The sequence below is a fragment of the Aptenodytes forsteri genome, unplaced genomic scaffold (assembly GCF_000699145.1).
Source record: "Aptenodytes forsteri isolate BGI_AS27 unplaced genomic scaffold, ASM69914v1 Scaffold208, whole genome shotgun sequence".
Lineage (NCBI taxonomy): Eukaryota > Metazoa > Chordata > Aves > Sphenisciformes > Spheniscidae > Aptenodytes > Aptenodytes forsteri.
This window is the reverse complement of record NW_008794963.1, coordinates 1,470,784-1,488,183: the sequence shown is the minus strand read 5'-3', so window position 1 is coordinate 1,488,183 and position 17,400 is coordinate 1,470,784.

The window sequence follows — 17,400 nt, the reverse complement described above, 5'->3', positions numbered from 1 at the left end:
CATTTTAAATTTTATCAGCTTGTTTCAATAAACTGTTAATGTGACCCTAATGTTTGGGAAGCACTTTAATATAATCAGATTTCAGTTGTTCAATCTACTGACATTAATGGCTACCTCATTAATCATAGGATTCTCACTGAGACCTCAGAGGCTGTGCTAAGTTCAGTGGACCAGTTCTTACAATAATAAATACAACAAGCAATTTTCAACAGGGAAAAATTCTCACTTGAACTGCAAAACATTGGGTTTTGTTATCCTCCAGGAGTTGACGAGGTCATTTAATAATCCCTGAAAGCTTGGAAAAACAACATTTTTGTGTAGTTCAGCTGTATTTGAAAACTGGTCAATTAAAAATGATACAGTCAGAAGAACTGCAATCTTTTGTTGTAAACAAACAGTGGCAGCCTAAGATGTAAAATATGGGAGGAAGACTATGTAATAGCCTATTTACGATTGGGTGTTATGGTTCAGAATATCTACCCCATGTACCCAGGGACAGTGATGTTTCCTCTCTGAAAGCACTCGTATTCCATGATGATGGCTCTGACCTTGCTGAATACACCACTAATTACTAATAAAGCTTACCAATCTGTAAGGCATTACAAGAATACTGCAATGACTTCCCTGCCATCACCATCAAAATATCTTATTGTCCTGAGGAGTTTAATGGAAGACCATATGAATAATACCAAAGGCTTTGTAGCAGATAGGGTGTTAGAATTTGTGTCTCGAGGTCTAAGGACCTTTCTTTTCTTTCATTCAGAAAGTTAGTAAGAAGAAAGGTGTGGGCACGGGATGTGAGGAGATATTAAAACAATTTCTGAGAAATTAAAACAGCAGTGAAAATTACTAGTATCATAAAAAGCTGTAAACTGAATCCAGCAGAAGAAGGAGCTTTTCCCTTCTAGTTGCACAAGTTGGTTCAGCAGCTGAAGACCTGCTTGTCAGCCTTTGATGGACAGCAGGATGGTGGAAACTTCCATTGCCTCCAAAAGAAAGCACTTTTGCTAATAAAGTATCTTCTGGAAATGAAGGAGCCAATAATTGCTCATAGCTCTAACACATAGTCTGAGAATGCCAAACAGCAGTAAGCACTGAAACAGTTAATTTTAAAAGTTGATTTTAATAAGTCTTGGATTCTTTATTGATAATGCACTCTAACGTAGGTATATATAATTGATAAGTTATTCACCTGACAGTCAATACGGTTAATGTGTACTTAGTTTATTTGCTGAGTTAATCTGTCCAAAACAGGAAAATGGTAGCAAGCCAAAGAGGATATGTACGGTATTGACATATTTATCCAATAGGTTGTTGGGGCTTCAATAAAATTAGGTTTACCAAGTTAGAGAGTCAGTTCTTTAAGACATTAGCAAGGATCATGCATTTTGATTCCTACTATGTTTAGTAATGAAGATAACAAAGACCACTAAATTAAGTCTGTTTTTCTAATACATTTAAAATACATAAAGAGGACTGATCTTATCAGATAGACGTGTTTGGAGAAGGAAATGTTAGCAGCATTTTGGATAGACTGGAAGGCAGCAACGTAAAGCCACACAGCAAAGGTGATTGCTTATATAGCACCTGAGAAAGAGATGTAGCATTCCCAGATACGTTTTCAAGGTCAGTGAAAAAAAGCAAGGAACAGTAAAGACCCATGGACCACTAAGTCTACATCCTGGCTATCACAAGCACCACACCGGGCACTTTCCTTAATGCCTGTCTTAAAAAGGGTTGAATTTCTTGCTACAAATGCTTCCATTGAAAGCTACTCCAGTCCTCCTGCTCTCAAACGGTTAGAAATCTTAACAATCAAATAAAAATCATCCACGGTGAGTTTCGTCATTGTATTACTCTTTTATAAAAGTATTACCATACTCTCTTTGTTATTTGACTAGCACTATCATCTAGCTTAAATATTTTCCTACCAGGCATTCCCATTCCCTTGGCATATATCCCACCAAACTCCAAGTCTTCTAATTCACTGCCATACAAAATATTTCTTATTTACCTGAGCATCCAAAGCTTTTCATTTTAGAGAACCTAACATTGGGGTACAGACAGCTATGACAAACACATAATGGAGTGGTGGAGTTATAATTAGTATAGAAAAGAGGATTCTGATATTAAAAGACTGAGAGCTGCTGTTCTGAACTAGCTAGATGCACATATGTGTGACTATAGCAGAAATTGTACGAGGACGGCAATTAGAGAAAGTAAACTCACAAGGTACGCTATTGTATGACAAGTTCTCAAAAGCTTATCTTCTAGTTCTGTATAGAGTTTTTACTTATCAGAAAAAATCCTATGGAAAAAAAAACCTGATATAATTTAAAAGGGCCAATCTGAGCGAGTCAGGATTAGCGAAAGGGCAGAACTACTGCAGTGACAGCTATCATTAGAAGCTAACTAAAAAGCTTGAAAGGTTCTGTAATACAGGACCTCTCTATAATGTGCAAGTGCAAGAACAAAAGGGAGGGAAAGAGCTTCACGGAGGTGACTGAGGTGGGAAAAAAGAACTAGCAGAGAATGTAGCACAACTGGAGGCACAGATCAGAACAAAGACACAGGAAAATGAATGGCACTACAAGATTTGGAGAGACTGAGTCATTTTAATTTTGACTAAAATCCTTAAAAAAAATTTCAAGCCATAATCTGTTAGTGATTATGTATGTGGCCTTGGCTGGCGGTCCAGTGCAGGAGTTACCTGATGTATGGCTTTAGTGTGAAATGTGACATTTTTAGTACGTGTTATCGGCAGTGATCCATCACAGCGTAATATGTAAGATTACCCACTGGAACCCAGTCTTTTTGCTTCAGGTGATTTTATTTATAGTTTGTGCAGGTGCAGATGAGGCAGTGAATCTAGGCTAGCATATGAAGAGTCAAACAAACGAAACACCTTCCTTCTGGACCGTGCTTTGAGACAGAGGAGGAACTGTCAGTCGAGCATCTCACATTGAAAAGCTATCACAGGCTTTAAAGGGATACTTAACTCTAGGACACAGGTCCGGCTGTTTGCTCTGGGTTTTGGGAGGGAGGGAGAATAGTAAGGGTTGGTGTTTCAAGGGAGGATGGTGTTGTTTGGATTTCATTTATTTTGCTCTTTCTGATTGCCATTTGGGAAGGAATGGCTTTGAACTCTTAATTGTATATTTTGTTTTTATCAGAGCACAGACCCATCCTGTCCTTTCTCACTCCCCCCCTTTTCTCCTGCAGTCCTCACTTTACTGCTTTCTTCCTTCTCTTTCCTTTCATCTTCCACCCTGACAATAAACAGTCTGGAGCTGAATCCAGAGAGCAGAAACAGCTCTGATTCCCTCCCCACCCAATGAGGATCCCAATAAAACTTTAAAATGGCATCCAGATCTTAGCCATGTGGTATAGGGTCTGTCTCTAGTGAAGAAGAAAGCAACGCGGCATGATTAGTCAAGGAGGAGGATTTTCCTTGAGCAGTCTTCCACACTAAAGAAGGTGCTCCCACATTAGCAGGAATGCTTTTGTATGAGGAAATGAGCACTAGGAATGGAAGCTTGGGAAGAGGTGGAGCCTGTGCAGAAAGGATGATGAAGGTGCTAAGGATTAAGAGCCTGGTTGCCTCTTGAGGCACCAGGTATTGTATCAGTAATTCTCATTAGGTTTAATGTGAATAACAGTCACAAATCCCCTGGGGACTGAGAAAAGAACAGATTCCTTAATGTTTCCATGAGGAATACTTTGAAACCTTTATAAAACATTCATATTTGATGGAAAGGAAAACCTACTTTAATAAAACATGTTTACCACTATTATACAATCAGCAGTTGGTATTTTATCTACTTGAGTATCATGTATAACATACTTGCATTGCCAGTATATATTATAAGGCTAAGATCACTTTACTTCATGTTATTGGTTTGTTTATCTACCGTTAACAGTTTGTTTTACTGTAACCTCAAAATGGAGTATTTTAACTAAGTAAGCCGGAGTGAACCCAAGTTTACAGAACAGTTTCTTTTTTATTTCTCTAAGACCCTATTTCTGAATGTGGCTTCAAAGGCAGACATCTGCACCACAAAACTGCTGAGTTTGAAGTGATTGTTGTTTAAGGTTTATTTTACTGCCTTAAAGAAGGTCACAGTTAGGTTGGGGTCCCTTGTGCTGGGCACTGAATAAATGCATCAGACTTTCAGAGAGGTAGTTTGTTGACTTAAAAGGGGTGTCATGAGACACCTGACGTGCCCTAAGGTATTTCACCTGGCTGCTTCAGAAGGCCAAAATGTCCTGCAGGCTCTGTGCCTTATGTGGCAGTCCCTTAATACACCACGGCATGCAAAATGGCATTAGATGCCTATGTACAGGCAACTTAATCCCATCTTTAAAACGTCTGCTGCTTCCAGAATACAACCAGGGACATTTTGCTTGTGACTACACACCCTTAATGTCCTTTGACTACAGAATGGCACAGGACGTTCAAAAAACAAGGCACACAGCTACTGAAAATACTCAGGGTTGCACATACACTGGTACTGAAATGGATACAAACAATTCGGAGGAGAGCAAGAAAAGCAAGCTCTGCTCCATAAAAGCCTTTCTCTGTCCTGGTGTAATTATCTTCATATAATAAGGATATTCCAAATAAAACTAATGAGTATCTATTGTTGATGAAATTTTACTTATCATAGGTTATTTTTAATTCATGTGCATATATTTTAGAAATCAAAGATAAAATCTGTCCCAAGTTCCAGTGCAGCTAGGTAAGTACAGGTGTGTGATCTCCAGCGTTTTATATACCTTTCAATGGTTGCTGGCATTTCAACCATTGTGAAACTAAGAGTAGTACACACTTAAAGCTCACATATCATGAGTAAAATCTGCCACACTTCTTGAGGAAATGTTAAAATGTTCAACATCCGTGTTCTCAACAAGTAAATAACACATTATAGGGCTACATTATGACCAGATTATATCTATTAGTTACTGCTGTGCACCATGTAAATCTCCAGATTCCCCTGGGAAACGAGAAAATCATTTCAGACTTCAATAACTAACAATCAGTTATTGCTCTGGGCAATAATAAAGCTGAATGCAATTACCTAAAGTGAAGTTAGCAGTGTAACAAATGAAATACAGATTTCTTTCTCTCCTAAAATAAATGTAGCATCTCCTCATCACACACTACTGCATGGTATAATAGGGTCTTCTAAACAGTGTATTGTCTGAACAGCCTATTTGAGATTTGAAATATATGTGATTAAAACTTATAAAAGTTACTTTTTATGATATCACTTGCATGATTAGTGCTAGAAAAAGACTAAGGGCTATGAAACTGCAAAAATAAAGCACTCATACTAGGAAAACAGATTTCAAAACAAGATTCTCTGCTCCCAGTAGTACTCCTCTTCGCACAGTAAAGACAATCTACCCCAAAAGGGAAATAGAAAATTTCTGTTGATAAAATGCCTTTGATCAGATTTTTTTTAAAACATGTTAGAGTTGTAAATGCAGCATTTCAGTCTTCATACTTATCCTACCTCCTGTCACATTAATTTATTATTTATTCTGCTAACATGAAAATGTACAGTCTGTTAAGGAGGAAAAAATGTTTTTATTTTAAGCTGATTTTTAAATGAAGTGCTTGAGAACTGAAGTCCCTAGAAGCTAGAACTTTTCTTAACTTAGCACTGGATTGAATAATATAAAGCATATACATAAATGTTTGCAGAATGAGGATTTTTGCATATAACTCTGGAATGAGTAATATTTTCAGAAAGAATGAAGAGATTAGATACTGGATGAAAGAAAAATATGTACAAAAATATTCATAACTAAGAATAATACTGTTTTTCAGCTATGCTACCTTTTGCCTTGTTACGTAGAGTAAGTATTAATTCTCCATGCTGAATTATTGCTAATTAATTATTTGCATGTACTTCCTCTTTGTCACTACAGAATTCAATTATCCTGGAATAGATTTCCCAGTAGAAAGTTAATCCTAATTCCTGATGTTTTGAGAAACCAGCTTTTTATTTATAAATACAGGTTGGACTTGAAAACATTCTAGTTATTTCCAGCTACTCAAGTCTTGTTTCACGTACGATGTTGAAGAAATAGCTCCTTATTGTGTCATTGGGTATTTTTTTATACCTTATCCTAAACTGGTGTTGATATTTTTTAACAGCTCCTTGGAAGCTAATGACCCCCCTTTCAAACTGTGTCCACTATTTTGTTGTTGGAGAGTAGCCCATTAGTGTTACACGAAGCTCATTTTCAGAAATTTTCAGGCAAAGAATATGTTTTTGTTGTATGTTTATATGGTGCATAGTTCAACATACCATTAGTATTAACACTATTAGTAATAATATATTTACAAAATGTGTCGAAGCAATTCCAGTCAGATCTGGCTGCCCTTCATTTGGGTAAATGTCTTATTGGAATAAAGATACTGAGTCAGTGGATACTCTAAGCAGATGAAAATGAAGAGATGGCTCACTTTGGCTATACTAACCCTGAAAATATCCTTTTTAGGTAGTTTCAGCTTATACTTAGATCATTCTGATATAAATCTCATTTTTTAAAAAAACAGAATCCATGCAGCCATTAAAGCAGGGCAGCATCGAGAAGAGCCACGATATGCAGTAGCTAGGATAAGACATTACAGTGCGAAGCTGCATCATTTCGGTTCAGTATTTTCTCAGTTAACTGGAGCAGTGCCTGGCAATTATTTGTAAGGTTTGAGGAGTTCCAGCTTGTTACTGCTCTACTCTTATTCCACCCCTGCAAAACAAGGAGGACAATGGGGATGCTCTCCATGAATCCTGTCCACCATTATGAGCTTAAGATTAAGTGTCCGAACTCTGGGTCTGGTAACATTTAAATAGAGCTTTCATAGGGGAGAATGAAACTCACAAAGCCGTATTGCAGTCAAGGGGAATTAAGGAACTAATTACCTTAGGTCTTTGGACTCATGGCCAGCCAGGAAATACAGGTTATGTCTGTACTTACTTAAGTGGTTTGAAGTGCTGACAGAGAAAGCATCCACATTATCCTTGAATTCAGGCTATGTAAAAATCCCATCTGCTTTTCCTAGCAGGTGATGCCAGGATCTTTCTAGGAAGGATCCTTCTGCCTTGTGTCAATCATTACCAAAGGGAAAAGGTGTTTGGGGGGGCAGCCCCGCCAGGCACAGCATGCCAGCTGCACGGCGAGGGAGCCACCGCCGTCTTCCCTCCTGACAGCAAAAAAGGACCGGCAGCAAATGCGGTCCGGAGGACAGCCTTGAGGTCGCTCCCGCACTTCAGTGGCCTGTAGCCACGACGCAGCCCGTCAATTAGGCAAAGGCTGTCAAACTAAAAGACCTGCTTTCTAATTGTGAATTTGTTATTAAGCTAATTAGGAAATTTTGGCAGTCCACTTGTGTTTGTGGGAAGAAATGGTAAAGCGTGACTTTCCTAATAACAAAACAATAGAGCACGCATTAAAGATATTAAGCAATAGATGGTGAACCAAAAAAGTAGCTGTTATTGAAGATACACTTCTACTGAGGTTTTGCAGGGAATGACAGCAGGCTACACACGCGCTAAGATTTTTTTGTCAAAGCTCCAGCTAGAAATATAAATTCATTTTGATAAAAAATGAGAACAGAAAGGTTGGTAGGTAGTAAATAACATTGAAGATGGAATTAATATAGAGTGATAAGAATCTGTTGCTAATCTGGAACCATTAAACCATTTTTTAATGAAGCCAAACAAAGAATTGTAAGTGATACCTACAAAGGTGGGAGCCTTTATCCTGAAGAACAATGATTTGAAACTCTTATGGTCACTGATTCCAAATGATTCAATGCAGTTTGCCAAAACAAAGCTTTAACAAAGCACATACTCAGTTGTTGGGTATAAAATCGTGTAATAAAGTAACGGTCAGGGTTAATGACATGCTTTAATTCTAAATTTGTCACTATTGGGATCATTTTTGGAATAACTCATGCACTTGTATAATCTGTATTTTTAAAAGCATTTTGAAAAATTAGATAGACTGCAGCAGACAGGTGTAAAGATTATGTGAGAGCTGAAGGAAATTCCTAACAGTAAGAAATCTCAGTAAAACTTCCCAAATCTCAGTAAGCACAGTTTATTAAAAGCAGGGTTAGGCTGTGGTCTGATTACAGTGTATAAGCACCTTCACAGTGAAAAGATACTGAAGACTTCTCTGACAGATAAAGACAGAACAAGAGCCAATGGCTGAAAAAGGGAATCAAACAGATTCAAATGAGAAATTAGGAACAACTTTTTTTGGCTGTTATTTGTTGGTTTTTGATCTTAACTATGAAGGTGATTAACTGTGGGAACAAACTGCAGCAGGAAAATGACTGATTCTCCATCTCTCGATTTCCGTAACTCCTTTGCAGAGTGTACAACGCGTCCATCCTCATGTGCCTGTGCTCAGCAAACCTCAGCACAACAGTAAGTGGGCAAGTTTTAATAGCACAGGATATACAGACCGTGAGAGCAGACAATCTAACCTTCTCTTCTGACTGTAAACTACGAATCTGGGGAACCTAGGCACTGTTGTGTAGGTGTCCATGACGAACTATACTTTCTCTGAAATACACATAACCTGTCACAATGAGTGAGACAAAACTCTGCAGGAGCCATACTTCAGTCTGAGTCATGTGTTCATTTAATTGAAAAATCTTGGTACCCATCCACAAAATATATGAAATATATAAAAGTCTAACACTGCCCACATAAAACAAACATTAACTGAGAAGAAATATTTCTAAGCAGCCTTAACCACTAACTATAATATAAATGCTACTCTGATGGTATTAACCTTAAAATAACACAAAATCTTTTTTAAAAAAGAGACAAATGTCATATTTATCCACTTGAGATGCAAATCTATATGTATACAGAGTTTTACCATACAGTAAGGTATGGAATTTCTGGCTAAATTACAAAGTTACTGTCAGGAAGGAGCAAAAGCCGGGCTCCTCCACAAGGCAGGTTGGCCAGGAGTCGCTGGTGGCCACAGGGCAGGCATCGCCCTCACCGGCAGGACCCAAACACACAGTATCTATACGTGATAGGCAGAGCAGAGGAGATAACTGGGTCCACTGATCATCCCAGATAAGGCAAAGCAAAGAAGCAGGTCCACAGTCCACAGTCCAGCAAGGACCTCTGTTTTAAACCTGCTGCCTGATTTTTTTCTTTGGTGCCCTCTTCTTTTTTATTTTTGGGAAGCCGCAAATAATTGCTCCATATTTACACTCTCTCTGCAAGCAATGACTTTGTGTCCCTTTCTCATGTTATCTCTTTTCCAGGATGAAGAGCTTTAATCAGTTTAATCTTCTCTTGTACAGTAGCCAAATCTCATCATCCTTGTTACCCACCTCCGTAACATTTTCTGGTTTTATGTGTCTTTCCTGAGACAGGGTGACAAGGTGCAGTATTCAGGATGCAAACACGTTGTTGCATACTGTGGTATAATGATGACTTCTGTTTTGTTCTCTGTTCCTTTCTAAACAACTCTGATTATTCTACTTTGATTTTTGGACCTCTGCTAAACACTGAGTTGATATTTTCAGAGAACTATCTACAGTGACTCTAGGATTTCTTTCTTGAACTGTAATAGTTCACTAAGGCTGTGTCTATAGCAGTACATTGAACCCTGATCCTGGGCACTTGCATTTGATCACTTGTGCTACTAAATAGCTACAACAGTCCCCAACACAGTATTGGCCTATGCCAGCTAGCTCTCTCCCAAACTATTCCCAAGCATGGTTAAGCTTCCTGAAGCACGAGTCATCATCCACCAGGAATGGTTACTGACAGGTAGCCTGTTTGTAGCCACACTGTTCTAGAAGGTTAGAGGGAATATAATATCATGGGCATGTGCCATGACCTCAGCATCAAAGAACAGTTCTGGGTAAACCTAACATACAAGTATGTTTAGGAGACAAAAGGAAGACTAGGGAAAATGTGGGCCCATTGCTCAATGAGATGGGGGCCCTGGTTACACAGGACATGGTAAAGGCTGAGGTACTGAAGGCCTTCTTTGCCTCAGTCTTTACTAGCAAGACGGGCCTTCATGAATCCAAAAGACCTGGGGAAAAGGCTGGAGCAAGGAAGATGTACCCTTGGTGGAAAAGGATCAGGTCAGGGAATACTGAAGCAAACTGGACATACATATGTCCATGGGCTCTGATGGTATGCATCCATGAGTGCTGAGGGAGATGTCATTGCGAGGCCACTCTCAATAATCTTTGATTGACTATGGCAATGGGAGAAGTGCCTGAAGATTTGAGGAAAGCAAATGTCACTCCTATCTTCAAGAAGGACAAGAAGGAGGACCCAGGGAACTACAGGCCAGTCAGCCTCACCTTGATCCCTGGGAAGGTGATGGAGCAGCTAATCCTGGAAAGCATTTCCAGGCACATTAATAACAAGAAAATCATCGGGAATAGTCAGCATGGCTTCACCAAGGGGAAGTCCAACTTGATAAACTGCTACGATGAAATGACTGGCCTGGTAGACAAGAGGAGAGCAGTGGCTATTGTCTACCGGACTTCAGTAGGGCCTTTGACACCATCTCCTGTAAGATCCTCATAGACAAGCTGTTGATGGATGGGCTGGATGAGCAGTGAGGTGGGTTGAAAACTGGCTGAATGGCCGGGCCCAGAGGGTGGTGATCAGCAGCCCAAAGTCTAGTTGGAGGCCAGTAACTAGCAGTGCATCCCAGGGGTCAATACTGGGTCCAGTCCCGTTTAACATCTTCATTAATGGTCTGGATGATGGGGCACAGTGTACCCTCAGCAAGTCTACTGATGACAGTGTTATTGTCCATCATTTGTACAGATAGTTTTTTTTCCCATGGTTTATGTGTAGTTCTTATTGCTCGATTTCATCAGCCATTTTAAAATGCAATCCCTGAATATCGTGGGATGTTTCTGCTAATCTTTGAATTTTTACTTTTGATTGTTTTTAATTATTTTGTATAATCAGAAAAATTTGTTGCTTTACTATTGAGTCATTTAGGACTGTACTGACCAGCATGGATCCCAGACAGATCATTGTGAACATGCCACTATCCCATTGGTATGAAAACAGAGCTGTCATTTCTATCTATTTTTTCTAGGTTTTAAGCAAAAGAAGTAACTTCCTCTTTATCCCATAGCAACTCAGCTGTTTTGGCTTTCCAGTTATAATATTTTGACCAGTCACCCTTATCCACATTTTTAGGTGACTCTTTCAAAGAACTCTAACAGATGCAGGAGGCATGACCCTCATCTATAAAAATCATGGGGTATCTTCCTCCATATGTGACATCCATCCTTTTCTATTTGCTATTGTAGTTTCAACCATTTTCCCTGGTACAGAAGTCTGATGTGCTGGTCCTCCCAGCTGCTCCTTATGCCTCACTTCCCATCTGTAGAACTGTGATGCTGCTACGCCCTTATCTTATAGGCCTGCAATGAAGATTAATTAATTTATGTTTCTGAATCACTCAAATATGGGTGATATGAATGATTATAAGGCATTTAAACTGTTGAGAGAACTCTACTAAGTAGCAAATAAAAAAGGGAGACCACACAATAAACGGCAATAAGAAATAAAATTCTGAACTACTTATTATTTGTAGTATGCTGAGTAGAAGCATAGAGTGTAAAGCTGAGAGGGATGATTATCACCCCAAGTTTGTTTTATAGCTTCTCGAAAGCCAGGAGACATCCTCACTGAAAAAAGTCTCCTCTTCTGGGAGGAAAAAAACATCTATTCAGTCAAACAATGGAGAATCCAGTATAATGCTTAGAAAAAGTGTATGCCTTATTTCTGTTCTCACTTTGTTGAGCTTGAACTCCCAGCTATTAGCTCTTTATATATATATTCTTTCTAACGGTATATAAAGGTTAAGGAGTTCTTTGTTACCAGATTTTGATTGCTCAGATAGCTTTTCATAGGTGGTGATCAGAGCATCCAGTAAATTTCCATTGTTGCACTAAACAGATTGAGGTTCATGAGGCTGGGGTCTTACAGAGTCCCTTTGGCTGGATATTCAAAAGGACTTAGGCATCTAACTGCTGCTTTAGGTGACATTCACATAAAAATAAAGTCCAACATTTAGTTGTCCCTTAGACACTAGACTCTCAGAGAGTTGCTGCATCATCATGTCAGTTTCATTGGCATGATAGCATTTGGTCTGGTGGCACTTCTCAGATCACACCTTACACAAAGTTTTCCAAGGACAGGACTCTTCGTGGAGAAGAAATTCCTGTTTTACCTTGCAGTCCAGAGGAAAGGGTATTCACCTGGTGGGAACTGTTTTCAACCCCTCTTTCTACTTGATTTGAAATGAAGACTAGATTTCAGGTCCCACACTTGCTAGGAGAGGGCCCTAAGTATTCTGCTGTTGGGTAACTGGGTGTATGAGGAAAAGCTCTCTGTTTCTCTTACTGATGTGTTCAACTCTGTATTACCTAATGGAATAGCAGTGTAGAAAGGGGGATAGTGCATAATTCAGTTAAGGCACACATCTGGGATGGGAGAGAAGTTCAAGTCCAGACTTAATGGAATATTTTATTATTTGTACAAAATGGAGGACATTTCTGAAGGAAACTGAGGAGGACTGTATCAACCTTGTAATGTGGCTGGCACTAGCCAGCCAGAACCTGGCTCCCAAACTATATTACAAATAATTTATAAAATTGTAAATAGATTTTTGTTTCCCAGATGACCACACTAATACTTGGAGGCAGAAGTTTTCTTTGGTTAATTTTGGCATGGCAAAACCCACATTCATTCTTGGAAGCTGAGCTTTTTCTCTGATGCTATCATAGATAACTATTATATGGATACTTAACAAGTTAGCTTTTTTAAAAAAATGAACCAAAATAGCATCACAGTAATTTTCAATGTGATTTTTCCCAATACGAATTGCATCATTGTAATTATCTAATTAAATCAGTAAATATGAAAATCTTCTCCCACAACACAGACGACAGTTGTTCAGGTGTAAGAACTGTATGTATTACATAGAATCATATTTCCAAGGACTGTATTAGAAAAAAAAATCATAAATTACATTATTAATCTTCAGTTGGAATCGGGACATGCACATATATATATAAAATTATTATTGAGGTGTGTGGAGATGTTAGTGTCCAAATTCAGTTCATGAGAACAGACAATCTCCACCATATAGGAAATCTCTTAATATTGTAGAATATAAATAAGGGGTTTTTTTTATTCTGTAAGGTCCCCAAACAAATCACAGCTTACCTCTGTCTTGTAATAGGGCCTGTTCCAAAGACCTTTGAAGTTTCCAATTGGCTCAACAGGCTTTGGATCTGGCCCCAAGTAGTAAAACCTTTGTTGAATGTTTATAGATAACCACTTAGTCACTGCTGGCTTAAGAAAAGAAAAAGGAAATAAATTAAATGCATCTTACAGTGACATAAGCCTCATGAAGAATTAACTAGGATGAGCACTTATTCTAGTTGGTGCACTGTCGATCTGAACAATGCAGACAAAAATAATAATTAAAACATAGCTTCATGCTGAGATGAAACTTTCAAGAGTGTCTACTGTGTTAAGCTTATGATTTTTCTGGTTTTGTATTTGCAAGCATAATTGTGTCCCAAAGGCAACAGGAGCTAGTGCTTGTCAGTCCCCATTTCCCCCTCCGATAGGAGATTAATTTATTTACACAGAAATCCAAAAGTTAATGCCAGAGCAATAATAATAATGTAAACAAGTCTTTTATTCTTTTAATCTGGAATGCATAATTTAATGGCATAGTTGTATAAATAATGAAAATACCACATCTACTTTAGACAATTAAGGGTAAACTGAAGGTAACATTTAATGTAGTATTGATTGACTGTATCAACAAAATGACGGCAGACATCTGTATGGATGATAGCAGTTAGGAAAATGCTACCAAGTCTATCAATATAGATTAAGTGGGGGTGGGATGGAGCAGACTTGATGGCTCAGAGTACTGGTAATGGAATACGGAGCCTTTCACCTCCAGCACACTGACTCGAGCCAGCCTAGGTCAGTCTGCGACTGCAAGTCATTACCATCAGATGGCTCTTCACTGAAATGAGTTTGTCCTAATGGCAGGCTGTCTGTGTCACAAAATGCACCATCTATCATGACTGACACCGTGTTGAGATTTTCAGCTGGAAGGCTGGAAGGAGAGAGGATGGGCTCCGCGTCCCTTCTACCCCCGCGGGGAGCAGGGGTAAGGACAGTTGTCTGGGGTTGCTCTGCTACGGGCTGTGCTGCAGAGGTTTTAAGCACGTCTGATCTTAAGGGGCAGTGGTGCTAAATATTAACCAAGCAAAGAGCAAGAGGAAGGTACCTGTGCTGAAGAGATTGCAACTGAATTGCAAGACATGACATGAACTAACGGACAGAAATGGTAAATACGGGAGAAGCGTGATTAGATTAGGCTCAGCACACCAGTGGCCTCAAGTTACAGTAGCTATCCTGCCATACTCGTGTTTTTGGATGGATTTGAGAGCAATAGTGTTACATGGGGGAAAGCACAACAGGGTTTGTTAAAAAAACATGAATAAAAGCACAGCGGAAGCCAGTATCCTCGGTCAGTCAGAAGCGAGAAGCAACATATTAAAGCTAAGTGAAAACAAGACAGGATAGGAATAAAGGATTTCAAAATGAAGGCAAAGTGCATACAGAGCCGGCGTAGAGATGGGGGACACTGGAGAGATGCAAAGTGGGGAGTCACATGGGCAAAGGGATGAGTTAAGGGGATTATTTCTTTCAGCAGCAGTTCTGGTTGGATATGAGCAGAGCAAGACTGTATCTGTCAAAGCCACCAGAAGTGACACTGTTAGGAAGTGACAGGAGCATAAAGAGAGTTTTAGCTTTGTGGTTGGATGGGGAATACTGTACCTTTTAGAAGTTCTGGAGAAAGGTGTTACCTGAGAGATTTACTGGTAGCCTGAATAGCAGCACCGATTAAATAGCTGTTTCACTGGCAACATTCAGGTTACAGTCCTGGATGAGAGATGGGGCAAAACTCTTACTCATAGTGATGGCAAAATGAATGGAACAAAAATAATTAAGAACATTCTTTCACATCTCTGAGCTTAACCTGGTGGTTAGACATACAGGAGGAGACATCAGGTTAGACAGTAGGCAAGTTGTTGCATTTTGGGGAGTTAGTTTTCGGTATGTTAATTTAATCTCTGTTGTCAACTTGGACAAAGATGTTGAGCATCATTTTCCAACCTTTTATCTACTGAACTCTAAAAGCTCAGGGACTGCTTCTAGGAGCTCCGCAAAAGATAAATAAGAAAAGCAAGCCTATTTTCAGTAGGCTTAACTTCTATTCAAAAATTTTTCACAAATTGTAAAGTTGAAAACCACTGCACAGAAGGAGAACAAAAAGGGACAGATTCTTGTCAAATTGTCAGAGTAAGCTGAAGATCTTGTGAAGAAACGAAAAGTAGGAGGAAAACCAGGAAAAGACAGTCACTGAAAACAACGGCAAATATATTTTCTTCAAAATTTTGTGAAATAAAACCATGTAAATTTAAAATACACTTTTGGATTTTTAAATTCATCTGCTCAAAGGATATGGCACCAAACTGATAGGTGTGGCAAGATCAATAAAATATTCCTGATTGATATACATTTCAGTTATAGTTACGTATTTAGTAACCGTATCCCTTATATATTTATACCTGTAAGAGACATTATAAATATCCTATGACACATATACTCCGCCCAGGCTGCTTCTTATCCTACAAAACACAGCAAGCCTGTCAGTAGTACTTTCCATCACCTAAATGTCAACCACCCTTCCGACCATTCCACCGATGTGCATGCCTTCTCTGCAGAAAAAACCTCTCAATGGGAAACAAACATTTTTCCTATAAAATGAGGATTCAAAATGAAGAAATTAAAGACAGTGAAACTAAAAATGGTGAAAATTTCTCAGTGGTTGTAGAGCTCCTTTTCATGAAGTCATAATTCCTTATGACTTCTTCTTTATGGATGCAGCATCGAGGCTGCTGGGCATACACAGGTTTCTTACTTAGAAGAATAACTTGGTAGTGAAATGAATTCCGTGATTAGGTGAAACTAGGTGAAACTGAACTAGGACTAAATGTATTTTGCTACAAGGACTCACAAGGACAAACTCCTCAGCAGTGGTTCAGATAACACAAAATCATGTAGCTGGATACAGTGATTCCGATATTCCTTCATGTTTGTTTATTTTGGTTGTGATTACACAGTCAAAAATCATGTGTAACAGCTATTTGAACATGATTGCTGTTTTGCACATACTATATTCAAATAGCCATGAGCATAATCATGAATTGGGTTTAACTGAATCATACTAAATCAATCAAGAAAGCAAAATAACATATCAAAATATTTTATATATATATGGTTCCTGGCTTACCATTAAGAGTATGAATGAAATAAAATATTGTTGAAAATTCTGAACACACAGAAGTTAGAAAAATCAGAGGTGGTGCCCACAGTCGGTGTGACACCCCATGTCCCACAGGGGACAAGATACCCTGAGAAGAAAACATAAGGTTGTGTCCAGTGAGCTGCCATGTTCAAAGCAGCTAAATACCCTTAGTGTGAGATTTCTTGGCAGAAATGGTACGAAAAAAGCTTTGTGTCTCATCACTCGAAATCAGGCCAGGCTATATTTCTAAGAAAGCTGTTTCATTTCAGCCATCCATTAAGCTTGCTACAGAAATGACTGGAAAAAACCCTGTGGTTTGGTATGCATGCCAGACAGAAACTCTGATTAATCAACTTTTCTGTAGGCTCATTCTCCACTCTGTATGCATGTCATCTAGAAAGATGGGAAAGTTCAGCTGGGTACGGCTTTCACTTCCTAAGCTGCGGAGGTAAACAAATGCAAATATTTCTTTTCTGTGTATCTTTCCTTACAGGGGAGTGTTACACTTGGTTATCAACTGCCATTTTGCAGGAAGAAAAGCGTGCACTTGCAATACTAATCAGTAAGCTGTTCCATGAGTCAATGGCTTACTTTTTGCACCGAAGTGAATCAATTATCTGTTGCAAAGGACCTAGCATCATCTCAAGGTACTGAAAAATTACCTGACAGGGTTAGTAATTTCCCATGTGTTATGTTTTTGGGACCTTAAAAGTAAGTTCCCACTGAAGCAGGCTTCTGATGATGATATGAAGGTGGCTAATGGCTTTTCATTCTACGTGTCTGGAGCAACATTTCTGATACAGGTAGGCAAAAGAGTGGTAAAAACTGAGGGCAGGGCGCGAAGGCGGGATGCTGAAATACTCCGCAACTGAACTTTCAGCTTCCCCCAAAGCATCTCCCCTGGAAAACCCAGCTAGCCACCCGAGAGGGGCAGGCAGGCGGGACCGCGACCTCCTGGCTGGCAGG